Genomic DNA, 27,346 nt, shown 5'->3' on the forward strand with positions numbered 1-27,346 from the left:
TTACCGAAATCCTATTGTACGAATAAACATCCAATATCAACATGAACAAAAGATATTCTAACAGTTTCTGCGGGGGAATTTCACTGCTAACACTTGTTTTCCTGCTGTAGATAGTAGGTGCCTGCCCTGAAGAGCTTGCGATCGAATGGTGCTTAAGGCGCTACGTGATAAGAATGACTTTTCAAGGTCACACGTTGAAGTCACTTAGCCTCAAGCCAGCATCTGTCAATGGCATAATCAAAGGGTTCCCAACTTATTGTGAACCCCATAGGTGGGTTAAATATTGACACTGAAGGGGTTAATTAACAACCAGTATACAGCATGTAGGCAGAAGTGCGCATTATAAAACAACAGTCTTATTGTGGTGATTGTGGATCCCAATACAGGAAGGCCCCGCTTCTCGGCGCCCCGCTTATCGGCGATTCCGCCGATACGGCGATACCGAGAAGGTGGCCGCCATTTCTGCGCATGCGCAGAACAGGCCGGTCCGGGGTCGCGCATGCGCAGAATGTTTTTTTTTTGCTGATGTTGCGCATGCGTATAACGGCGCATTGCCGATCTGAGCATGCGCACATAACGAAAACCGCTGGTTCCGCTTTCCGGCGATTTTCGCTTTGTGGCAGGTCCTCAGAACGGAACCCGCCACATGACTGGGGCCCTGCTGTACTTTTTTTGTTTTGTAAAGTTGAGGTATAATATTTTGTTAGGTACAGTAGCGGTGCCCACTGGCGATCATGTGACTGCTTCTCCAAAGCGATCATGTGATTGCTCTATCACTAATGATGAACTATAAAAGACGTCCTCCTCTTCAGTTCCTCCGCCGATGGATCATGTGGAGCTTAGAATGCGTCCTCCTCTACAAAAACAAGCAATAACATTGATGTAGATACGTCTTGGGGCTCCCAAAGGGTTAAAACCTCAGCCCCGCCTGCTCAATATTTTTTGGGGTTTGCCTGAATTGGCAGGTCCCCGGAATGGATCTATGGTTCTGTGACCTCCTGGGCCCTCAGGGTTTCCAAGATAGTGCCACCGGGACAGAATCCTGGTGGTCACAAAATGATAGCAGGGTCAGGCTTGCTCCGGTGGCCATAGGAAGATACAATGTCATTGGGAGACGACATTCTTATCCGATCGGCCACGTCTGTTGATTTTTCACAGAAACTACAAAAAAAATGTACGTTTTTTTTTTGTTACCAGCAACTGGGAGGTCAGGGGTCCATGGTTTCGTTCTGAGGGACTCACCGGTTCTGGTAAGGTAAATAAAAATGAAAATAATATAAAACAAAATTGGGGAGGTGAACATAGGTGAATTAACAGTGGTCTGTAGCTTTAAACAGAATCCTTCCAAGAACCTGTAACTTTCTTGCATTGTCTCTGGGCACCTCACAGTTAACGGGATACTTCATTTATTTGACTTTTTATTTTTTTATTATCTACAATACATGCAGCTTTCTCTGGATCTTTTTTTTTTTTTTTTCCTTTCTGAAAGCTCAGATAGTAAATCACCCCCCACCCCTCTATGCCGAGCCCAACATAGCACCGTTGTCATCATTTTGTTAATCCCTCTTGTGGAGTCAGCAGGTTCCTTGTGAGAACCCTTCACTGGAGGGTTTGTGTCTCCCAGGAGGCTCCTCCCAGCCTCTCTCGCCTCTGTCTGTAATCACTGTTTCGAAGGCAACTTGCCTCGTGTGCACAAAGGACACACATTTATCACATTCTCCCAGCTACCTGCACCCGCTGCCTGCTGGGAAATGAGCCTGCCCCTCACTGAGGTGTATATATAAGAAACATAAGCACACAAAGGGGGCTGCAAGTCACAGCTCAAGGAGAGAAGTACAGATGTAATAGACATTAATGCTCCCAGTGGTGCGTTGGGGGGGGGGGGGAGGTGCATATACTTTGCCCCCAAATTGCACCACTTTTGCCTTGAAACGTATCTCCCCTAGACTTTCACACTCACTTCTGAGATATGAGGTCCTTATACAGAAATTTCCCAACTTGAGAAGTTCTGTCACACGAAGTAATAGCACGCCTCTCATTAGTAACCTCTCCCAACGTTATTTAGGCTCAGCATGCATTGTGGCTTATCCTCCCATGATTACACTGCTGATATCACATGGAATATTCATGAACTACTTCCAATCGTTTAGAATACAAAACCTCATTCCGTAACCCTTCACGGCTGGAAAGGCCCCCACAGCGTGCAGTGCAAGAAAAGATCATTCATTCATTTCGATTCAGCCAATTTTTTTTTATACCTTTTCAAAAGTCTTCTGACTTTGTGGATAATTATTCTATACATAACCTATTTTTTATTATCCTATTATTTAGTGTCCTATTATTTATTAATATATATATATTTATTGATTGTTTATATATTATTTATTATCCTATTATTTTTGTATATATTATGAATTATATATTATTTATATTTATCCTAAACTTATAATTATCCTAGATTTATTACCACTTTGTGATACCTATGTAAATCTCTATACACACACACACACACACACACACACACACACACACACACACACACACACACACACACACACACACACACACACACACACACACACACACACACACACACACACACACGTCCGGAAATAATTGGACACTAACACAATTTTCATAATTTTGGCTCTGTACGCCACCACAATGAATTTGAAATGAAACAACTGAGATGCAAGAGAAATACAGACTTTCAGCTTTAATTCAAGGGGTTGAACAAAAATATCGTATGAAACGTTTAGGAATTGCAACCATTTTCATACACAGTCCCCTTATTTCAGGGGCTCAAATATAATTGGACAAATTAACACAATCATAAATAAAATGTTCATTTTTAATACTTTGTCGAGAATCCTTTGCAGGCAATGACTGCTTGAAGTCTGGAACGCATGGACATCACCAAACGCTGGGTTTCCTCCTTTGTGATGCTTTGCCAGGCCTTGACTGCAGCTGTTTTCAGTTGTTGTTTGTTCGTGGGTCTTTCTGCCTTAAGTTTTGTCTTCAGCAAGTGAAATGCATGCTCGATCGGGGTGAGATCAGGTGATTAACTCGGCCATTGCAGAATATTCCACTTCTTTGCCTTAAAAAACTCCTGGGTTGCTTTTGCAGTATGTTTTGGGTCATTGTCCATCTGTAAAGTGAAGCGCCGTCCAATCAACTTCGCAGAATTTGGCTGAATCTGAGCAGACAATATATCCCTATACACTTCAGAATTCATCCGGCTTCTTCTGTCTTCTGTCACATCATCAATAAACACTAGTGACCCAGCGCAATTGTAAGCCATGCATGCCTATGCCATCACACTTCCTCCACCGTGTTTTACAGATGATGTGGTATGCTTCGGATCTTGAGCCGTTCCAAGCCTTCTCCATACTTTTTTCTTCCCATCATTCTGGTACAGGTTGATCTTAGTTTCATCTGTCCAAAGAATGTTGTTCCAGACCTGGGCTGGCTTTTTTAGATATTGTTTGGCAAAGTCTAATCTGGTCTTTCTATTCTTGAGGCTTATGAATGGTTTGCACCTTGTGGTGAGCCCTCTGTATTTGCTCTTGTGTAGTCTTCTCTTTATGGTAGACTTGGATAATGATATGCCTACCTCCTGGAGAGTGTTCTTCACTTGGCTGGATGTTGTCAAGGGGTTTTTCTTTACCATGGAAAGGATCCTACTATCATCCACCACTCTTGTCTTCCGTGGACGTCCAGGCCTTTTTGTGTTGCAGAGCTCACCAGTGCATTCTTTTTTTCTCAGAATGTACCAAACTGTTGATTTGGCCACTCCTAATGTTCCTGCTATCGCTCTGATGGATTTTCTTTTTTTTTTTGCAGCCTAAGGATGCCCTGTTTCACTTGCATTGAGAGCTCCTTTGACCGCATGTTGTGGGTTCACAGCAACAGCTTCCAAATGTGAATGCCACACCTGGAATAAACTTCAGACCTTTTACCTGCTTAATTGATGATGAAATAACGAAGGAATAGCCCACACCTGTCCATGAAACAGCTTTTGAGTGAATTGTCCAATTACTTCTGGTCCCTTGAAAAAGAGGGGGCTACATATTAAAGAGATGTAATTCCTAAACCCTTTCTCCAATTTGGATGTGAATACCCTCAAATTATAGCTGATAGACTGCACGTTAAGACCATATTCATTATGTAACTTGAATTTATTTTGGTACACAGCCAAAATAACAAAACTTGTATCAGTGTCCAATTATTTCCGGACATAACTACCGGTTGCAACACGACATGAAGGGACAGCACGCAGGTAAGTAAATCATAAATTTTCTATATTTGATAGACACAAAAACCATAACTTAGAAGACACAAAAACCGACGTTTCGGTCCCCCAGTGGGACCTTTCTCAAGGTGGTGCAATTGAATGCAGTGCACAATACATATATACCCCAAACCCCAGTGCAATTCAACAAAACCAATCATAGTTAATAAGCCTCACCTGCTTCTGTGACATGCATCCACAGTATCAGCAGGTAAAGAGCGGCCATTTGAATATATTAACTCTATATTTGTTTACCTAATATATGTGTTTGGGCATGCGCAAAAGGCTCAGGAATTGCATAATGTTACTGCTGAGAGACTAAATAAGTCTGCCAGACCCAGCGATATCTTGGATAACCGGAGAGAGTGCACATGGGCTAAACTGATCTGGAGCTGATACCTGGATAGATGAACTATTGCAGGGATGTGCAAAATACACATTGTAACTGCAAGTGAAGCGAAACATGTGAGACACCTGATGTGCTCACCGTAAATGTGCAAAAAAAATGTGAGGGAATAAAACATATATACACACGTGTGGATGACGTTGCTGACTGGAATCTATGTCAGTATATGAATGCTGAAAGCACTCAGCCATATAACGCATAATGCGTAGTGTAAAAAATGATAATGCAATGATGACTCTATGCATCCTGTCAGGAAGCGACACCTTAAAAACCAACAAAAATACATAATGCAGACAATGTCAAATAGAGAAACTGGTAATAAATTAGAATAAATGCTGTGTCACACTCTCAGCAAACATTGCCACAGGTGGCTCTTGGCTGCAAGGGACCTGAGGTATCTGACACACTGTAATGCACCAAATACATATGGTTAATGCAACAGCATATAGAAAGTGAAACAATGCATCAAAGCATAATAATTTGCACAAACAAAAAAGTCCGTATATAAATGCTAAAAGCACTCCGCCATAGAACGCATAATGCGTAGTGTAAGAAATGATAATGCATTGATGACTATGTATCCTGTCAGGAAGCGACACCTTAAATACCAACATAAACACATAATGCAGACACTGTCACATAGAGAAACTAGTAATAAATTGAAGGCAGAATAAATGCGGTGTGTCTCGCTCTCAGCAAACATTGACACAGGTGGATCTTGACTGCAAGGGACCTAAGGTGCCTGACATGCAGCAATGCACAAAATACATATGGTTAATGCAACAACATCCATAGATAGTGAAACAATGCATCAAAGCATAATAATTTGCACAAACAATGTGGCAACTACGTGAAATATCATCCAATGAAAATGAAGGCCAATATCACCCCTTTTCTTTCTGTAGTGAATTATTATTTGTGTTAAACAGTATCTGGCTGGCTGATGTCCATGATCAGCATGTACAGTATATGCTGTGGAAAAGATTCCTAGTATCAGCAAACAACATAGTGGGACTGTGCTTCGCAATACCCATTAGGGATTAGTTACATGGAGGAAATGCGGCTAACTGGCTGACAACCGAAGGCAGTATGCGCTGGTTTTGCTGTTGAAGATGAATCCTAGTATCAGCAGGCAGCTCAATGGGCCAGGTGCGGAGATTACAGGAAACAGCTTAATCTGAAGTCCTCATTTAGACCCCGTGGGCTCAATGTGCCCAAACTGTAGATGAGTCTGGCTTCAAGCTGTAGTAGTGTCCTGTTGCGATTCCCTCCTCTCCCCGAAGTCCGTGTCTGGGCAATTGGCATACAACGCATGGTGGTGAGCCCATGCCTCTTCTCTTTGTAATGTCCTGCTACTGGTTGATGTGACAAATCCTCCTTGTTTTCAGTATCAGCCAGTGCCTTCCGTATGGCAGAACGATGTAGGGCTAATCTCTCTTTAAGCATCCTCATTGTCTTTCCCACGTAATAAAGGCCACATGGGCATTGTATAAAATATACAACGTATTTAGATTCACAATTCATTGTATCCTTGATCTTCTGGCGGATGCCAGTGTGAGGGTGTGGATATGAATTCCCCAATATCAAGTGCTGGCAGTTGATGCAACCGCGACATTTACACACGCCTGCTGATCTGGATAGCCACGTTGGTTTTGCAGCATACTTGGCGGTAGGATCTGCTTTTGTAAGGTAGTCGCCCAGGTTTCGGCCCCTTTGATAGCAGAATCTGGGTGGTTTGATACAGTTGTTGCCAATCACTTTGTCATTGGTCAAGATGTGGCTATGCTTATGTATTTTGGCAAACAATATGTGGGCCGCACCACACGTCCTTTATGTGCTCGGTTCCTCGAGCATCGAAGGAACATCATTAACAGTGTTAGCAGTCATGGTATTTACAGACATTTTGATTTAATTCCCAAAAAGGATCCAAATTCATTAAAAATCATGGGATTGGAATATATATCACCTCTTTCATGGGGGGGGTGATCGGTTCAAATTACTGTGCAAGCGTGAGACTTATTGGATCTACCAGCTTGCGACGCTAGCACCTGGTGGATTCAATGAGTCTCTAGACACAAATACTATTGTGTGAACTTTGTTTTCTGTATCAAACATGTTCAGGGATATTGCCCTATTCCTCCCCGAGTCCTCAGCCCTATGCTTCCTTCTTTCCTGCCGGTTCATTGTTGAATAATGACCAATATAGTTTAGTATAAGAAACAATTATTATATACATCTAGAATAATGGTATTTATGTATAAAGATCTGTTATATATTTGTGGTGTAATTATATTCTCACTACCCCTGTTATTAATATACATATGCCATTAATTCATATATGGATACTACTGATTGGTCATTGTTATATCAGCAATGTGCAGCAGATTAGTCTGTTACACTTAGTCAATCTATATTATCCTGCATTTTCATATTTATTTATTCTGCCAAACAAATCTCTATATGGGTATTACATATGGACTTTTATGGCAATCATTTACTGCATTTAACGTTTATATTCTCTTCCCATTAGTTCGGTCAGCGTATCCATGTGAATCTGTGTATGTGTTCTGCTTTTCGATAGGTTAATGGTTGCTAGGCATCCCGCTCTTTGTATATATATATATCTGTCTAAGTGAAGGTTCCATTAGCCTTTGAAAAAGTTAGTGTGTCTGACGAAACGCGTCAGGACTACAGCGCCGACACTACGTCATCATTGAGGGACGGAAAGACTGGCGAACTTCCATCCCTGCTGCACAGAGCCCCAGTGTTGGTTCAGACGAGAACCTCTGGATTGAAGGGACTGATAACGAAGGACTTCTGTGTTCATAATATCACCATCATCCACGAGGTCTGATGCTTTGGACTAGCAGCTGACAGCGGTTTCAACATTCTTGCTGCGGAGGCTTTGCCGTGCTGTTCCCGTGGCGGTGACATATATATAGGCATACCCCGCAATAATGTACGCAATGGGACCGGAGCATGTATGTAAAGCGAAAATGTACTTAAAGTGAAGCACTACCTTTTTTCCACTTATCGATGCATGTACTGTCCTGCAATCATCCTATACGTGCATAACTGATGTAAATAACACATTTGTAACAGGCTCTACAGTCTCCCCGCTTGCGCACAGCTTCGGTACAGGAGGGGAGCCAGTATTGATGTTCAGGACGTGCTGACAGGCGCATGCGTGAGCTGCCGTTTGCCTATTGGGCAATATGTCCTTACTCGCGAGTGTACTTAAAGTGAGTGTCCTTAAACCGGGTTATGCCTGTATATATATATACAGTGTTCGACAAACCTATACATTTGCACGCCCCGGGCGAGTGGATTTAACATCATGGTGAGCTCCTATTGGGCCAAGCAGCACACGTATGGTCCTAGGTGGCGAGTAGATTTTTTTGTTCGGCGAATAGATTTTTTTGTTCGGCGAGTAGATTTTTTGGTGATTTGTCGACCACTGTGTATGTGTATATATATATATATATATATATATATATATTATGTGTATATATATATAAACCAATGCACAGCCGGCACACCATTTGCAAGTAAATAAGTTTTGGTGCTTATCCCATAAAGCAATAACAGACCATACGATACCGGTTGCAACACGACATCAAGGGACAGCACGCAGGTAAGTAAATCATAAATTTTCTATATTTGAAAGAAGACGCAAAAACCGACGTTTCGGTCCCCCAGTGGGACTTTTCTCAACCACCTCACCACCTTGAGAAAGGTCCCACTGGGGGACCGAAACATCGGTTTTTGTGTCTTCTATCAAATATAGAAAATGTATGATTTACTTACCTGCGTGCTGTTCCTTGATGTCGTGTTGCAACCGGTATCGTATGGTCTATATATATATATATATGTGTGTGTATCTGTGTGAATATAAATGAATGGAGAGCCCACAGTGTATACAGTGCTTTACAAAAGGTGTGTGTGGAGTCGGAGTTGATATAACTATCCATTCATTTATATTCACACAGATACACACACACACTGTTACATCACTTACTTTCAGGAACCTTTTGACACCTCTAGACATAAATCATATCCACACCGGGGGAAGGACAAGCACAGATAACATTCCAAGAGACACTGTTTTTAAGTATACCCTTTGCTTGCTTCATTCATTGTAACATCGCCGGAAGAAGAGATCAGTGTATCTCAAAAGCTCGCACAAATAAAAGCATTTGTTAGCCACAGAACGGTATCATCTATTTATTTTTTGATTATATATATATATTTATATATATATATATATATATATATATAAAACAAAAAGAGAAAGCGCACAGCCCATAGCGTAAAAACGTAATAAATTTAATAGAAAATTAGAGGCGAGTGAATCAAGCTCACTCACTAACGAAATTGTAAAAAAGGCATGTATATATATATATATATATATATATATATATATATATATATATATATATATACATGCCTTTTTTACAATTTCGTTAGTGAGTGAGCTTGATTCACTCGCCTCTAATTTTCTATTAAATTTATTACGTTTTTACGCTATGGGCTGTGCGCTTTCTCTTTTTGTTTTATATATATATATATATATATATATATAAATATATATATATATATAATCAAAAAATAAATAGATGATACCGTTCTGTGGCTAACAAATGCTTTTATTTGTGCGAGCTTTTGAGATACACTGATCTCTTCTTCCGGCGATGTTACAATGAATGAAGCAAGCAAAGGGTATACTTAAAAACAGTGTCTCTTGGAATGTTATCTGTGCTTGTCCTTCCCCCGGTGTGGATATGATTTATGTCTAGAGGTGTCAAAAGGTTCCTGAAAGTAAGTGATGTAACAGTGTGTGTGTGTATCTGTGTGAATATAAATGAATGGATAGTTATATCAACTCCGACTCCACACACACCTTTTGTAAAGCACTGTATACACTGTGGGCTCTCCATTCATTTATATTCACACAGATACACACACACACTCTTACATCACTTATTTTCAGGAACCTTTTGACACCTTTTTTTGATTATTGAAGCTCGGCTAACACGGTACTGATACCGCTACATATATATATATATATATATATATATATATATATATATATATATACTTTTTTTCCTGTGCTTTCTAACATTATGGTACAAAATACTGGAAATGAACTATTGAGTCCCCAAATAATAATGATAGCAAAAAAGAATGATTGTAACAGGGGAGTAATCCCTGTTCAAGTAATGTGCCTTTAATCTAGCAGTGTGGTGGTTAACTGCTGGTAGTCAATTAATAAACACCACCTGCCTGATTTAGATTGCTTACAAAAGCCTGTCTTTTGAGACAGGAAGGGTGTTTCCTTAGCTCATACCTGAGCTGAACTTTGGAGAGAGAGGAGAGATTATCTTTACTCTCACAACCTGTCTTGAGCTCTGCCAGAAGACACAGCATAGCTGCTTGCAAGACACAGGGAAAACTTCTAAACCTGAATGCTGACACACCCTGAGGGAAGGGAGCTGAACCAGGAACAGAGAAGATTTTCCCTCCAAGGAACAGATAAGACTTTCATTCTTAAGAGACTTCGTATATCTGCTTATTTCATGCTATATGTTTTGGGGCTGGGAGACATGCCAGGAGTTGTGGACATAGGGGAGTTGTGAACTGCATAATGTTTCACTAGAAATACTCCCAAATGAATAGAAGCTGTGTTTACCCCTTGTTTGGATGGTTTCCTGATGTTGAGGAAACAGGCGCAATAAAAAGCCTTCTTTAATTTCACAATAATCAGTCTCTCTTGCATACCTCTGTGAACGTCCGTCTACAATGATGTTAAGAAAAGTACAATCCACCACATTTGTGTAACCCCATGCAACATATCTCCATAATTTAAATCCCCCCTTATGTTTTTTTTACATAGATGGATAGCAGTGGGTCCCCGGAGCTCAACAGTGTTCCTGTTGTCTCTGGGGACACCTCGAGTCCCCAGATTTATACCAGGGAAGGTGAGCCGGTAACGTCCAAACAAAATGGCAGAATAAATCTCCCACGTTACGCGAGCCAATAAAAGTAACGTATTTTAAATGCTACTAGATGCACAATCGACAAAAATTGGAAACAATCTGTTCACCCATCTTTAAACCAAATCTGGTATATACAGTAGTCTACATGGAAAAACTCTCAGCCTACCTAAACGGTTCCACTTCGCAATGTTCGGAAACTTGGGCTCCTTGGTTTCGACCTGCAGGTATATCCCCATAATTAGATTATTTTGAACGGAGTGATTTATGTTGTATTTAACCTATTATTTACTATGTTATATGGTTTCAAATGCGGTCCCCTTCCCCCCTCCCCTAATCCCCCTCCCTTCCTAATGTGTAAACACCGGATTATTTGCAACACTGTACCATTGTATTTCCCCCTCCTTTTTTCTTTTTGTACCCTTTTTTTAAATTTTTGAATAAATGATTAATAAAAAATGTAAGTAATAAAAAAAAAGTAACGTATTGGCCCGCGTCATGTGGGAGATTGAAGTTTGGAAATGTCAGTGATACTCTAACCAGTGTTTCCAAACCTGGGGTCTGGCCCCTAAGAGGGCTCAAATTGAGAGGGGTTACCAAGGCAGAAGTAAAGTGGCAAAGGAAAAAAGGAAGCAGTGACAAGCAGCTAGAAAGAGGTGGTCAGGAAGAGTGACAGGTAGAAGGTATGGCAGATTTCCGGCATCAATAACCCATTTAATATATTCTAGGATATGGAATCCTTTTTCTTTTTAATGGGATTTTTGAGCAGTCCCAACCACATCTTGGCCATCGTTCTTTTCCCACTGGATTCAGAATGGGGGGGAGGGGAGAACACAGTTTAAGAAGACTGGGAAGTTACCACTGTCCTACTTCTTTGCTGCCATAGGAACAGTCCATGCTTTGCTATACATTGCAGTGAAGGAGTTAAAGCAGCTTAGTATTTACAAAAGACAATTTGCAGCATTTGACACCCCCAAAATAGTATGCTGCTATCTCTTTAAGGTAGGGGTTTCCCACCTTTTTTTGGTTATGGAACCCTATAATTATTCTGTGAAATTCTACGGAACCCCAACCCTCTCTAATAGTGCGTCTGAGATCAGTTGCATTGTAAGGATCCCCAACCCTCTCTAATAGCGCGTCTGAGATCAGATGCATTGTAAGGAATCCAACCCTCTCTAATAGCACATCTGAGATCAGATACATTGTAAAAACCCCAAACCTCTCTAATAGTGCGTCTGAGATCAAATACATTAAAAGGAACCCCAACCCTCTCTAATAGTGCGTCTGAGATCAGTTGCATTGTAAGGATCCCCAACCCTCTCTAATAGCGCGTCTGAGATCAGATACATTGTAAAAAACCCAACCCTCTCTAATAGCACGTCTGAGATCAGTTACATTGTAAAAATCCCAAACCTCTCTAATAGTGCGTCTGAGATCAGATACATTAAAAGTAACCCCCACCCTCTCTAGTAGCGCATCTGAGATCAAATGCATTGTAAATTCCTCTGTATTTGGTCCAATTTTCAAATGACCTTAAAATTGCAGGGAGCCGCATTTAGAAATGCCCGGGGAGCCCAAGGGTTCCTAGGAACCTTGGTTGAAAAACACTGTTCCAAGATTTTTGATGGTAACATAGGTTTTGTAACTAAATATGTTATGAGTACAAATGACAGTATAGCTAGAATATATTTTTTATTACATGTAGCATATCTTTTTTTGTTGTTGCTATTTATTACTAACAAGAGTGGGTTTATGTTAATGTGAATATTTTCCTGTGTGCTGCATTTCTTATTTTTCTATTGCTCTAAGTACATGAGTGACAGACATAGGGACACAGTGACAGCTAAGCAGGGAGCAAGGGAGCCTTGAACTTATCACAACAGCATGTATAAGCTCATAAGCATATTTTAGAAATGCTGTCAGTCTTAAGGAGTCAATTAGCCCAGTAATGTATACTCAACTTTAATAGGCAAATAAATAATTAATGTTATTGCTTTTGTAAATTTGGCTTTTCAGATATAAATTAACATAATTAAAAGTAATGTTTCAGCCTGCTTTTTGCCAGCGAAATCTAAATCAAGCAATTAAACTGCAGGTTTTCCGCATCAAACGAGACGCCTGCGTAACACGAGGAGATAGGATAATAATTGGTTTTTCCGTGGTCAGATTTATTGCAAGAAAAGAAGCAGGAAATTATTCTACAGAAGGCATTATCAATGAGTTTGATGCTCGTGTTGTCCCTAAATAAACCCCTTTCAGCTCCTTTTATTTCTTCATTTTAAGAATATCTTTCAGAATATTTAGTAAAGAATCCCTATCATGCTATGTATTAAGCAGACTGTGCCCGTGTAATGTTTAATGACTTTCACAAGGGCCCTTATGATGCCCACTGAATATGGGTGGGCACTTGCAATGGTGTTTTGGACATGGTTTTGGCACATTTTATTTGTGTGGTTTGGATTTGGTTTTGTAAAATCTCGATGTTTTGAATTTTTACAAAATGAGAGCAAAAGCTCAAAATAAGCAGGAACATGAGTATAAAATCATATAACAATTAGATAACTAAAATAGTATAACTGACACACTTTAAATAATTGTAAACGATATAGTGAGAAGCACCACCATTTTTTAACTCCACTGGTGCTTGTCAGCAACAAGAAGGCCCTTCTTCTTTTATTATGTACTATTCAAGTGCAACGTGAAAGATGGTGCAGACTTTGATCAAATATAAAATAACTTTATTAATATCTCTTACCCCTTTTGGGGTTACTAAACAACAGTAACACAGCACAACCTCCCTCTCACTCGGCACATTGGGCATGCCAGCACAAACCCGCACATGGCCCAGCAAATGTCTGCAATCCTGGGGTCTGGTCATTCCGTCGGTGGATTTGATCCCGGGACACCTGTTGGTCTCTCTACTTCAGTCTTTTCTCTTTTTAACCTCAATATCCCCCATCACATCCAACCTGCCAACCCTCAATTTAAACCCCACCCAATCCAAATCTGGAGGAAGATATACCCTACCCAGGTGGGGGGCAGTTGACACATACTCAATCATTACCATGAATTTTGAACCATCGAGAGACAAGCCAACTGGCCCTGGTGATCAAGGAGATGGCAAAGAGAGGTACAAGGACCTCCAAAGGCCTCCTTCCTCCAGGACCCTCTTGCTTCTTCCTGCCCCAGTAGTTCAGCCTCAGGGTACAGTTGCAGCCATGGATGCATACACATATATACACATACACCTGTGTGTATGCATGTGTAATATTTGAGGGTGTAAACAAACACTTAACCTTAACCCTTTTCCCATGTAGGGAATGCCTCAAAATAATCTTTATACTAGGTTTGGGGATTTTGCTCACATCCTCAAATATTACACATACATAAACTACCCAGGAGGGTCCACTTCAGGAGAGACCGTGAGCTTGCAGCCCCCACGGAGAAAGAGCTGTCAGTCACCGCTCTGCTCTCCGAGTTCGCATCCCATAATATAGTGCATATCGCTACGCAATGCATTGTGAAGAGGGATCTCGTAGCGCAGACTGGTCGGTGACTGACAGCTCTGCCTCGGTGGGGTTTGCAAGCACGCCATCTGCTGTACACAGAAAAGAGCCTCATGCATATACTGTACCTGTAAACGTGCATAGGGTAAATTTGGGGGGTTGGTCCCAGGCATGTTATAGGCATCCAAGTGTTTTAGATTACCTAACATAGTGACAGACTTTCTTTTCCCAGAGTTTAACGCTTATTTCCAAAGCTAACTATATGCAAAAACAACCGCCATTCTCATTAGCATAGGCTTAACATCAGGTTAAGTTAGCACTACTGCACCGACACACTTTATTCGAGCAAATACCCAGTATGTACCTGGCATATACCTGGAATGCGCCGCTCCTCACCTCTGACAAGCCCCATTGCGTTTGCCTTCCCAGCCTGGGTTCATGCCTGGCTGACGGGCGGCTGATCTGTTAAATGATAATGATTAGGATTTAATAGGCTGCAATGCTTTGCGTGTCTACCAGATGGCATAAATTCATGAATTGTAATGCAGTATATATATATATACTGTGCAGTATTGCAGCCAGCGGGAATAAAATGCTTCAATCCCTGCCTGGAAAATAACGCAATGCACTCGGGCAGAAAACAGTCACAAACCTCAATACACCCGGGTATACCCGAATTCGTGGGACTAGCCGAGCTCGAATAAAGTGTGTCGCCAGTGTACATTGCGTTAACGGGAAATAGCCTGGCGTTAAGCATGTCTTACCCAAAGGTGTCATCCCTTCCACCCAGACCCAGAAATATAAGTTTGGCTGGCAAGACAGAGGGGTCCCTGGAAAATATGCTAATTGAGATATGCAAAGTGTTTAAAACCAATTAATTTTGCATATTTCCCAGGTATCTCAGGTGTTTTTATGTACTGTATGCACAGGTATCTCTCCACATGTTGTATACAGGAGGGTTTGGAGAGGTATATAAGTCACTTGGTACTTCACAAAAACAGAGCTCTCTTCCTCCTCTCTTTCCGCTCTCAAGCAAAACCTATATTTCAGTGTTTTGAATGTGAGTAATGCCACCGTTAGGAATGGCCTACACTACAGAACCAAAAGTTAATTGCCTGCGTTAACCAGAACAGCGCTAAGCGAATGTGCAATGTTAGGGGAACACCTCTTTTGCATATCATTAGGTGGAAAAAATGTCCCTATGATTTCTAAAGAAGTAAAACTAAATTAAACAATGTTATTTTCTTTACTGGATAAGCGTTAATATTAACCTAATGTTAATTTAGGTTAGTTAAATAGCCTTACAGAATTTAGTGTATCTGAGCCTATATGTACCTATATGTATGCTACATACAGTACAGTCTGTAGGGTTACTGCTTGAATTTAAACTGTGTGGCATGTTTTAAAGCAGCTCTAATGTTTTTTTTACAGTAGATTGAAAAGGAAATGTTTTGGCAGCGTTTGGGACTTCATCAGCTTTGAGGTGACCCAAAGATGTTTCATACGTCTGCATCTCCATTGTGTGGAAACTTTGGTGCTGTAAATAATGTCAGGGGCATTGTAACAGGGTCTTATCCCTGTTAACATGGTTGCCTCTAATCCAGCAGTGTGCTAGTTAATTGCACACCTGCAATCAACCACTCCACCTGCCTAATCACAGCTCTGTGAAAAAGCCAGTTTCCCAGAAACGGGAAGGAGAAAATTTTCCTCAATACACAAGGGTGCTGACAAGAGGAAAGAGGTCTTGAGCAGAAAGGCTCTGCTGAGATCAAAACACCCAAAGACGTATATTCCTGGACACAGGGGACCCAGGAACCTACCAGAGACTGACATGAAGGGCCACCTGCTTTAAGGTATCTCTTGAGACTTTGGGGAATAGGGTGGTAATGGGATTATCCCTCCAGCCCTGGAGAAAGGAACTGGGGAAGTAAGTTAGCCCTTAAACAGGGATAGGCGTTTGTTGTTTTCATATGTTTTGCTGTGTTAAAAGGAATAGGCGTAATAAAGCCTTATTTTAATTTCACCTTAAAAACGGTGTCCATTGCATACCTCCGCACACATCTCTTACATATGGTGTCAGAAGTTGGGATGAGAGGTGGCCCTTGAAGTTCAAAGGGGCCCCGGAGACTGCCTGTGAAAAATGTTGTGCTTTTACCTGCATAGTTCCTGCAAACAGTCTGAGCAACAAAACCAAAGAAACACATCCAGGCAGCAAAACTGCACTGATTGTGAAAAATGTTCTGCTTATTTTCCTGCAAATAGTTCCTGCAAACAGCCTGAGCAACAAAGCAAAGAATCTCATGCAGCAGGGACCAGAATTAAAGGGATACACATCCAGGCAGGAAATCTACACTGCACTGAAGAAAGCCACAATACCACAGATGGACTCTTTTCCCCAATCCCAAGAGGAGAGAGAGACTGCTGAAGCAGGTAAACCTTACTTGCCTATCACAATAATGTGTAATATGGTTGTTGAAAAAGGGGCTTTGCCTTCCAGCCGTAGTCAGGGTTCAAGAAGTGAGTTAGCGCTCCAGAGGAGCTAGGCTTTGTTTATTGTTTTCTTAAAAAAAAAAAAAAAAATTGCGCTGAAGCAGTGAATACAGACAGTGACCCACGAGCGGTAATGATTCTGGAAGTAAAGGCTGCCACACCGCATTGGACTACCAGCTGGGAATGGAGTATATGCAGAAGTGGGAAAATTGATGCAAGACTGTGCTGAAGCAGGGAAACTTTTACAGACGGTGACCGACGCAAGGTACTGATTTTGGAAATTTAAATTGGCCGCCCAGCTGAAGTCAAATACAGACTCTGCAAAAATGGGGAAGAAAATGTGTTCCTGGTGTAAAGAACCCCACCACACGGAGCAGTGTCCCTTCAGGCCTTATTCAGCTGATGAGAGTGAATGAATGCACAGTACTGCTAATATTGTAAAACTTACCCAAGGGAAGAAAAAGTCTACAGAGATGCCTGTGAGAGCTACGACCTCTACAAGCAAAATATGCCCACCTGTAGGACTACCACACTTTGAGGTTCCAGCAAAGACAGTGATAACAGCTGCAATAGCGCCTCCTGAGGTCAGGAAGAAAAATACACCTGGTCGCCCAAAATGGAGGACAAGATGCAGCGTTCCTGTAATGAACCCTACACCACGGAAGAGTGGCCCTTCCGGGCCGATAAGGAGGAAGACATCTCTTATGCGGAATCGAATCACACTCACAGAACACCCCAAGAATGGTGGGGGGTGCCTGAATTCGGTACGAACCGAAAAGACCACTCTCTTTGATGACGAATGTGATCGGCAGGAGGAAGAGCGGGAACAGCAGATCGCTGAATATTTACGCCACCTAACGCAACTGCAAGGAAAACCTGGCGGATACAGTGAAGCTGCTGAAATTTCAAATAAAGACGAAGACCCCAGTATCCCTGATGGGACGGAGTCGTCAAAAACAAAAAGGCGGAAAACGAAAAAAGGGTCTTCACTTACCGTGGAAGGAACAGACACATCTGCAGATCCCACGGAGGAAAAGGGGGTCAGAGATGCCCTGCAGCCTAGAGAAAATGGAGAATTCGTCCCGCGGATGACTGAATATCCAGAGGGCCCAAGGCAGAAGTCGGGTAACCCAAAGAAGTGTCTGTCCGGTGCTAATAGTGAGAAACCCTCAACCAACCATACCAGGGAAGCGGAGCCGAAACCAATGAGTGACGATCCCTTGACCAGCCCTGAAGATGCTGAAAATTGCCAGGCGTGACTGATCTGCTCCGGGAACAATTGAAACTGGAGAGGGAAGATAATGCTGAGCTATAGAAGACTGTTCTCGCAATGTACTCTGAATCCGGGACCGACTTGGAGGATCTAAGGACAGATCTAGATACAGCAAACGCTACTATTACCGCCATGGATGAAAAACAGAGCAAATCTGATAGACTGATTGCTAATCTGAAGCAGAAATATGAGGAGGCACTGAAAGAGATTACAGTCTTTCAGCTAGAGGTTCGCAAGTGCCATAGAGAGGTGGAAGTCTCTCAGAATGAGGTTCACACTCTCCGCATAGAACTAAATGCCTCACACCAGGAGGTCAACAGTGTCCGGACAGAGGTGGACATATCCCAGAAAGAGGTTTATACTCTCCGCACAGCACTGGATGCCTCACACCACGAGATCGGCAGCTGCCGCACAAAACTGGAAGTCTCCAAAAAGGAACTTCACAGTCTCGCTGAGGAGCTGGACAATTCTAAAAAAAAACTATTGTCAATCTTAATATAGATCTCAGTCTCTCAGAAGGAGCTTCAGACCCTCAACCTAGAGATGGAAGTCTCACGCCAGGAGACAGTCAGTCTCTAAGCAGAGGTGCGAAAATGGAAGACGGACTACAAGGAGGCCCTGAATATTACAGAGACTGGAAAAAGAGAAAATTTAAGACTAGAAAAAGAAAATTCTGAGTTGACAGACCACGTCAATAGAAAGAATGAAAAGCTCCATGAGCTGGAAAAAATAAAGAAACTACTGGAAGGTGAAAAGGTTGAAGCAGAGCACCGACTGCAGAACCAACTACAAGGTCTGCATACACACCTCCAGAATGCCGAGGAGAAGCAGCGAGCTCTGGAGGAAGAAAATTTGCAGGCTGCTAAAGAGGTACAAGCGCTGCAGGAACGTCTGAATACCCAGTGTGTCCCCACAGAGCAGTATGAGGAGCTAAAGGCCATGCTGCATGTCACCAGAGCATTGTTAGAGGCGGAGCTTCAATACCAGGTGACTCTGTATGAGAGGGAGCGGGAGAAGGCCCAGAAACTGGAGCAAGAGCTGGAGAGACCGAGAGTCTGTTCAATCCCCTTGAGTCAGTACATCAAGGAGAAAACAGACGCAGCAGCAACCTTGACGACAAAAATTACAGAGCTCCAGAATATGAAGGAGACACTAATACAAATTTAGAGATAGCAAAGTGCGCAGATTAATTCCTTGAGAAGAGACTTGCAAGATGCACTCAAAAAACAGGGATCTCTCGCGGATGAGATTACAGTACTACAAGGACAAGTATTGACCCTGACCAAGCGTCAGTATCCCACAGCCACAAAAACCCAAAGGAAAAAGGGTACAGTGAGAGCTGGGAACACCGCTCATCTGAAAAATAAGGTTGCAAAGTCTGAACCACCTAAACAAGCACTAGCTAAACCTTCAGCCACCCAACAGGCTACAAAAAAAAGGTATACGTGCAGAATCAAAACCAGAAGAATCCTTAGCGGATGAAGCTGAAAAGATAGGACATTCTCTGAAAGTGGAGGTGGAATTGCAACTCAAGCCCAAAGAAGCTGAACTGGCAACACCATGGAGTGGAAAGAGTGCAGAAGGACAGCTTCAAGAGCGGAAAACTCAAAGGGTTACTCTCAAACACTCTACAACTGTCGCCATACAATCTGCCTACAAAAAGAGGAGCGCCCGATGCAAGGGATATCTCATGACCGCGCACTCAGTAAAAAGACTTTATTTGGAAAAAGTTCTCCTCGAGCGACTGAGGAATGCTGATCTCAAGCACCTTCGGGAGGAGACACAAATAAACTGGAGAAAGGGCTCCAATCCCAGCAGGACTGAGGGTTCTCTTCCTCCATCCACTCTCATTCAAGTCACAGAGATATCTTGAATGAGAGTGGAAGGATGGGCTTCGGCCATGGTAGCTCGAGCTTCCCACAAACAGGGGGAGGTATGTAACAGGGTCTTATCCCTGTTAACAGGCTTGCCTCTAATCCAGAAGTGTGCTGGTTAATTGCACACCTGCAATCAACCACTCCACCTGCCTAATCACAGCTCTGAAAAAGCCAGTTTCCCAGAAACAGGAAGGAGATTTTCCTCAATACACAAGTGTGCTGACAAGAGGAAAGAAGTCTTGAGCAGAAAGGCTCTGCTGAGATCAAGACACCCAAAGACATATATTCCTGGACACAGGGGACCCAGGAATCTACCAGAGACTGACATGAAGGGACTCCTGCTTTAAGGTATCTCTTGAGACTTTGGGGAATAGGGTGGTAATGGGATTATCCCTCCAGCCCTGGAGAAAGGAACTGGGGAAGTAAGTTAGCCCTTAAACAGGGATAGGCGTTTGTTGTTTTCATATGTTTTGCTGTGTTAAAAGGGACAGGTGCAATAAAGCCTTATTTTAATTTCACCTTAAAAACGGTCTCCATTGCATACCTCTGCACACATCTCTTACAGGCATGTTTATTGGTTAAATATGAATGATAGCCAACTGCTTTGGAGTGTTATTATGATCTTTTCCAGACGTTGAGGAAAATGGGGAAACATCACAATTTTTGAGCATTCATGAAATTGCAAAGTTTTGGAAAAATGTGTCAAAGTATTGAAATACAAAATCAAAACTTTGCACATCTCTGATCTTTATCTAATCTCTTTTGTAATAAGACAGTAACTGTTGCATATACATGTAACCTTCCCGGCCCGGCTTCAAGAGAGATCACATCGGTATACAGTGTTTGGCTACTCAGCATTTAGGGTGCTGGATACAGGCAGCTGGGTAATGAGATAGCAAGGATAGAAAACAATGGATGCCAGGAACCTTTTGTAGTACAACATACATTTTGCAAGGAGGCGGACACCACAGCTAAGTACCTTCCCATTAGGCCCGATTGACCCGAGAGCGTGGCAAATGTATATGGGGGCGGACATTTTTGCCATCCTAGGCGCGGTCCTAATGGGAAATGGTCCTTATCTATAACACAACAAATGAAGGGGGAGCCTGGTCTGTTCTATTACTTTATAAATACATCTCTATACCTTCTCCCGAGACTCCTCTTGTCCTGCCGGAACCTTATGGTTCTCAAACCTTCCTCCTATCCTAAATACTTTCCTGTGATGTCAGAATCCCTATTGTAACACAGGGTGGGGCCCAGCATACACTAACCTGCTAGTAACACTTTAGAAGGGGGGTTACATACATGTAAATTGTTGACACATTTGTGTATTTTATTGTTTTGTTTAAAGTACAGTAATTAGACCGCAATCATTACGTCATTTCCCGAAAGAGATAGGGGAAGAATATTTTGTTTCCCGATAAGATTAAAATTATATAGGACCTAAAGAAAATAGAACCATATTTTCTTTTCGTAAAAAGCAAATAAGTAAATATCCTTCTTTAAGAGTGATTTAAAATTTGCACAGAACCTTCAAAAAATAAATACATATTTTTTGACCTGATAAATTTGTTCACTTCACAATTACGTAATAGTTTTACAATACAATGCAATGTAAAGTGCCTTCTTAACATTCTTCTTTCCTACACTTTTATGAATGTTCATTCTCAGAAATGCACCCACTATACAGATCAATATAATTAACGTGTGGATCTTATGAAGAGTATAAAATAAACACTTTAAAAGGTGACCCCACAGGAAATTCATATAATGTACTTTTTTCCCCCAGAGTGTCTTTAACTTTTATACCATTCATCTAGTCGAATGAAGTTATTTTGTATGCAAAGGTATTTAATTCCCACAAGTTAGAACAAAAGTAGCCTTAGGGTAGACACCTATCTCCCTGTTCCAAGGTTTTATATCGCTCATCCCAATAAATCTTCTCTTGATTTGCAGGTGGCACAGATATTGTCCCTCCTCGGGGACACTGACGAGCCTTGTAGAAGAACTCTGCCAGCATCTGAGGATCTGCAACCTCCCTGTATCTCCGATGCTTTGATACGAATCCTGTCCAAAGCTCAGCTGATTAGGTCTGATAAAGGTACAGGACACATCGCTGCTTTTACATTTGCTGTCACGTTGTGTAAATAGTAATACATTTGGATCAATCCACTTTTTTTCTCATATGCTTCTTCATTTGGTGCTTAGCTGCCCCCATTCATCATAGCACTGGGATCTCATCTAAACCTGTGATCCACAAGGCACCTAAAAAAAGAATAATGATCTCATTAAATAAAGTAGTCATTGACCTGCCTAATGTGTCTCTAACGGCGTCAAGCGCGTTGGGTACCCTAGAAACTAAAGATCTGAATATTTGCTGTGTTCATAAGGTCCACTAATCGCCCTTGTTAATTTGGGAGCACTTAATATATTATAAGATACATTTATTAAACTCGCCTTGGAAACACGAGCCGAGCTTCATGATCTGATCGGAGAACTTCATAAGCAGAACAGATATCAAGTGCCATGCAAAGATGAGAGCCAGTCAGTGTAACCTTAACAGTGCACTTAAATTGGGAAGTAAAGCTTAAAATAACCATGAAAGTGAAGCTTAAAAGAACCCTTATTAAATTCGGCAACTGCCCTAGTGGACATGGCATGGGGAGCTCTGCCTGGATGCTGCAGTGCAACAGTGCCTGGAATAGTGTCTTAGCATTACAGCGACCCCATCTGTCAATCATTGCATCCTGTTCTATTCTACCATTCCTTTCTTATCCGAGATTGCATTTATAGCAGCATTCCCCTCCAAATTTATATATTAGGCATAACTGCATGCAGACTTTTTCCCGGCACACAACCGTTTCATTTTCAAAAATACATTTGTCAAGTAGCTCTAAAAGATGATGGCGTTTGTGCTGTTTGGGTTTGAGCTTGGTTTCTGTGTTTCCATATTAATCCCTAGTGGCTAGAATACATCCTCAATGGGACCCTGTTTTTGGGTGCCATGGTATCACTAATGCAGGGGTGCTCAACTCCAGCCTCAAGACCCCCCAACAGGTCAGGTTTTAAGGGTATCCCAGCTTCAGCACAGGTGGCTCCAATAGGGGCTCAGTCTTTGACTGAGCCCCTGATTGATCCACCTGTGCTGAAGCAGGGAGCCACTGATTGAGCCATCTGTGCTGAAGCAGGGATATCCTGAAAACCTGACCTGTTTGGGGGTCTTGAGGACTGGCGCTGAGAACCACTGCACTAAAAGAGATTGGTGTGTGTGTGTGTGTGTGTGTGTGTATATATATATATATATATATATATATAATAAAAAAAAAGAGGAGAGAGCGCACGCCCCATAGCGTAAAATTGTACATGTAATAGTAAAAAGGAAGGGGAGGGGGGGGGAGGCAATGCACTCACAAGAGTAAAAACAATTCAGGCAATTTGTGAATAATTCACCACCATCCGGTCACTCTGCATAGAAGTCCACAGATCGAAGCTCCCTCAGGGCTGTAGGACTGCTCCCAGGAAACCGGAGATGTCATCAAAGGTTAAATTCATCTCTATGAGACCCAGAAATTGCCTCCAACACTTGAAATGGCCGCAATGTAAACTCGCGCTCAAGGCGGCCTCCTCGTGCGCATGAGTGAAGTCGTAATGACGCGATGACGCAATGTCGTTCCCTGACGCGTTTCGTCACCAGACGGCGACTTTCTCAAAGTGCAAAACAGGAGCTCCTGTTTTTCCCTGACTCCCTGCGGGTGGACCCCTTAATTGGAAGATCTTTACCCTTTGGACATTTTACTATCACAGTGTGGCGTGGATGGTCTCATGGACTATGGTAACTGATGTGAACTGTTAACCATTGTTGATCCCATACTAACAGTCTCCTTTTGGCACTGTGCCTGGTTTGCCTTGATTTTACCAACTGCGGTGTACGGTGTATGTATATAACATATGTATTTGACATCAGCATGTATTAGGCAATTTGGTGCATGTGTTATCTATGCTTGCTGTGTGGTTTTATATGAACTAGGGGTGAGGCCGGCCTTGTAGGTTCAACGGGTTATTGTTAACCCCTTGTTCTACATATATTTTGTGCTTATAGGCTTTTTTTCCCCCTTGCCCTGGGTATTAGGGGTCCATCAGTATCTTCATAGGGGATTTCCCCTGCCTGATACATATTCTATCACAGGAGGATGTCAGGGTTTGTTTTAATATTTTTTGTATTTTATGTTTGATTATTTGTGCCGTTTAATAAATCACATTTTTCTTTGCTATTTGTTCTGACTATACTTGATTGCTGAGTTGGGACGCTCTTCTTCTTTTCTTCTTTTTATTTTCGTTGTTATATTACTTCTAGTCCCTAGCACCGTTAGTGGTTATTATATTACTAATTTAAGTACTCATTGTTTGCTTAGTCTGTTGCAGGCAGTTTGTCTTGTTGTAATGTGTGTGTGTGTGTGTTTAAAATGGGGGACAGTTGTGACAAAGCAGCCTTCTAGGTAGGGTCAGTAAGGAGTTTCACACATCAACCTCTGTTAAAGATAGTTTTTTTATTTTCCCAGATGAGGGAAAAGTAGGTTGCAATACACTTATATCATTAGTGCAATACAACCAAACAAAAATAGCACAACTCTGCCAAACAAATGAACCATCCCAACTTTCCCCCCCAGATAAGCCCTCTGGGAACCTGCTCTCTTCTTGCAGGTTGTAAATCTCTCTGCCAGGTTGTCTGCTGGCTCCCATTTTAACCCCAAAGCCTAATTAGGAGGTGATTGGGAACAAACCTTGCATTCTAGGCAGAACCTGAGACTTGGGTGTGATTTCCTAGGCACGACAATAATGTAAGTGTCAGGGAAAAAACCTTATGGTCAGCAAAACGCAGAATGATGGTAAGTAGATGATTTACCACCAGCAAAGGTTATTAGCTGCAAGGTACGGTTCTGATACAAGCCTTTGTCAAATGTCACTCTTGGTAACAGTTTTATTCACTCACCCTCTAGACAAATTTCTATTGGGCAAATCCATTAAGCAGAGTGTGTGTGTGTGTTTAGCTAAGTGCACCGTGTATTTGGTTGAGGTGCAGATGAAGCCAGCCTCATGGTTCCTAGTGGTAATACAACGTATCCCGTGATAACACGGGATATAACATACAGTACTTTCCATAGGATTCAATGGTGCAAAATATCACAAATTATCCCACCAAGGACCATATTCAGTAAAGGGTGTGAAGGTTTAGCATGACCTAACTCCCATTTACTTAGCACCCTTTAGTGAATATGGGCCAAAGAGGGAGCAATGAAGCCTGCTATACCTGTATCTTAAAGGAGCAATCCAAGCAATATCCTACGTGTGGTTTAAAAAATAAAAAAAATTGGTTCTGTAGTTAAGTAATAATTCCCTCAGAACAGGGCATTACTGGCTAATATTGCCCTGGCTGGAAGAGTTGAAGGCCTGAGGCGAATATATTCAACTTTTTAATGCCATTTTTAATGAGTTATACTACAGTATACTGATCCTCCTTTGATTTCTATAGCAGGCTTTAGCACCCTTCCCCAGCAGTGCAAGATCTCTGCAACACTTTCCTGTTTATGATCATATGTTGCCATTATTCCCAGCAGTTTGAGCTGCAAACTGTAACAATAGATAGTATTACCTTAGCAATATAAGAATACATTGTAGCTGCTGTGTTGCACTGACTGAAGGATTGATTTGAAACTGAAAGGCAGCCATTTAGTGAACCCTGCGAAGCAGGTGTTTGCTGATTGATCACGGGAGAACAAAAATCAATTGGCAACTTAGGTAATTCGTTTTCAGAAATGTCATCAAAGACTACATACAGTACAGTATATTAAAACAAATGTTTTTTTTTTTTTTAAAGCTGCTTGCACTGCCTCTTTAATTAACCAGAGGGTAGGAAATTCCTTTTTTAGTTGATGGTGTTAATTCTTACTTGTTCCTAATTATTTTTGTGTTCTAAAGCAAAGTTACACGGCCTCTCTTTTTATTGTTATTATCTGCAACTACGGTGTCAGGTTTACAATACAACGTTGGATTGAGGTAATTTAGCGTTCTATCAACACACAGAAAAATTTGTCTTGACATGCAGCTCTGCTTTCTTCTCCAATCTGCCGTGTAACAAGCTTGTTTATCACATTTTGTACAATTGTCGCAGATTGCTATTTAAGTATCTTAACTCCACCTAAAGCTTTTAAACGTAAAAGAAAAGGGAAAAAGTGATGTACTGTACAAAGATGCACATCTCAATATAACTCCTCCTGTTGACACTACCCAAATCACAATGAGACATACATGGCACCAAATTGGATCGTAATACATTAATGCCACGAAGACAAAATTAACTATAGATCCTGTAGTGTCCTGTATGAAAAGAGCACCCCCTGCAGAACCTGGTACCAGGAAGGGGCATCATCCTTGACCCCTCCTCCCATTTGTTGCTGATGATTCAGGCATTGTCTGGAGAATAACATGGTACCGTCCCATGAAGAAGGGGAAAGCCAAGCATCATGTAGTCACCTCTCCAGTTATGGGTAGGATTCCCAGGTGGCTTCTCCAAAAATACTGGACTCAATGGTGAAAGGTGCGTCAGGTCACTATGTCCAGGGAGGAAAATACTGGACACATACATCTCCAGTATTACAGTACCTCTCATTATTTACTGGACAGAGTATCCAAATACAGGACAGTCCGGTTCAATACCGGACACCTGGCAACCCTAGTTATGGGAACAATTATATTTCTTCTGTTTCTGCTTCCTAATCCACACTTGCTTGTATTGAGAAAGAAATGCACGTTATAAATCGTAGCCTAAACAATTCAATATGAAAAGCGTGCGCAAATCACCTTATGAACTGCGCTATGACAAACGGCAAACCTTGCATTGTACGATCTATGTACGCATAGTTTAGAGATGACAAATTCCGTAAATGTGCAATTAACAATCTGTATATCAAATTTCTTTCCTAATTGATCAATTCTATTATAGCGAAATTCCGTATATCGAGTTGTCGTATATCAAGGGATGCCTGTACATTATGGTCTCAAACCCTCCCTCCTGCTGTTAGGAAGCGGTCCCAGTCACAGGCAGAGTCATTAATGACATCACAAGTAGTGACAGTCGGACAGCAGAGAGGCGCAGAACACTGAACATGGCAGCACACAGGGGGACACCATGAAGTCCATTACTTGGGATGATTTAGCCTGATTATTGTATTGACATTGAGATCATTCTTGATATCTTAAACACACACAGTTATTACCGTACTTGTAAACATTCAGATTAATTTTATTCCTAATTGGGGTTTAGCCCATTTATTGCCAGAGGGGGGGGGGGGGCTTTCTGCAACACATTGGCTGTAAGAAAAGGTTAAGCCCACAGGGGGCCAATTGCTTCTGTCTACTGTCCGTGAGACTATCAGCTGTTGTCTTCCTTGAGCTACAAAGCCCTGCTGGCAGCCACAGCTGGGAGGGAAAGATGAAGTGTGGTATTTATTTA

At 41.8% G+C, this 27,346-nt stretch overlaps 1 protein-coding gene across 3 annotated transcripts in view; it reads left to right on the plus strand.

The window, feature by feature from the left end:
• SGCD (sarcoglycan delta) overlaps positions 1 to 27,346 on the plus strand; it is a 338,790-nt gene that overhangs the window by 160,918 nt on the left and 150,526 nt on the right. For all 3 annotated transcript variants that reach the window (XM_075602174.1, XM_075602177.1, XM_075602175.1), the window contains exon 2: positions 21,793 to 21,937. The gene's annotated coding sequence lies outside the window, so the exon portion shown is untranslated. The remainder of the gene's footprint in view (positions 1 to 21,792; positions 21,938 to 27,346) is intronic.

Source organism: Ascaphus truei, chromosome 5, assembly GCF_040206685.1.
Source record: "Ascaphus truei isolate aAscTru1 chromosome 5, aAscTru1.hap1, whole genome shotgun sequence".
In the NCBI taxonomy this organism is placed as follows: domain Eukaryota; kingdom Metazoa; phylum Chordata; class Amphibia; order Anura; family Ascaphidae; genus Ascaphus; species Ascaphus truei.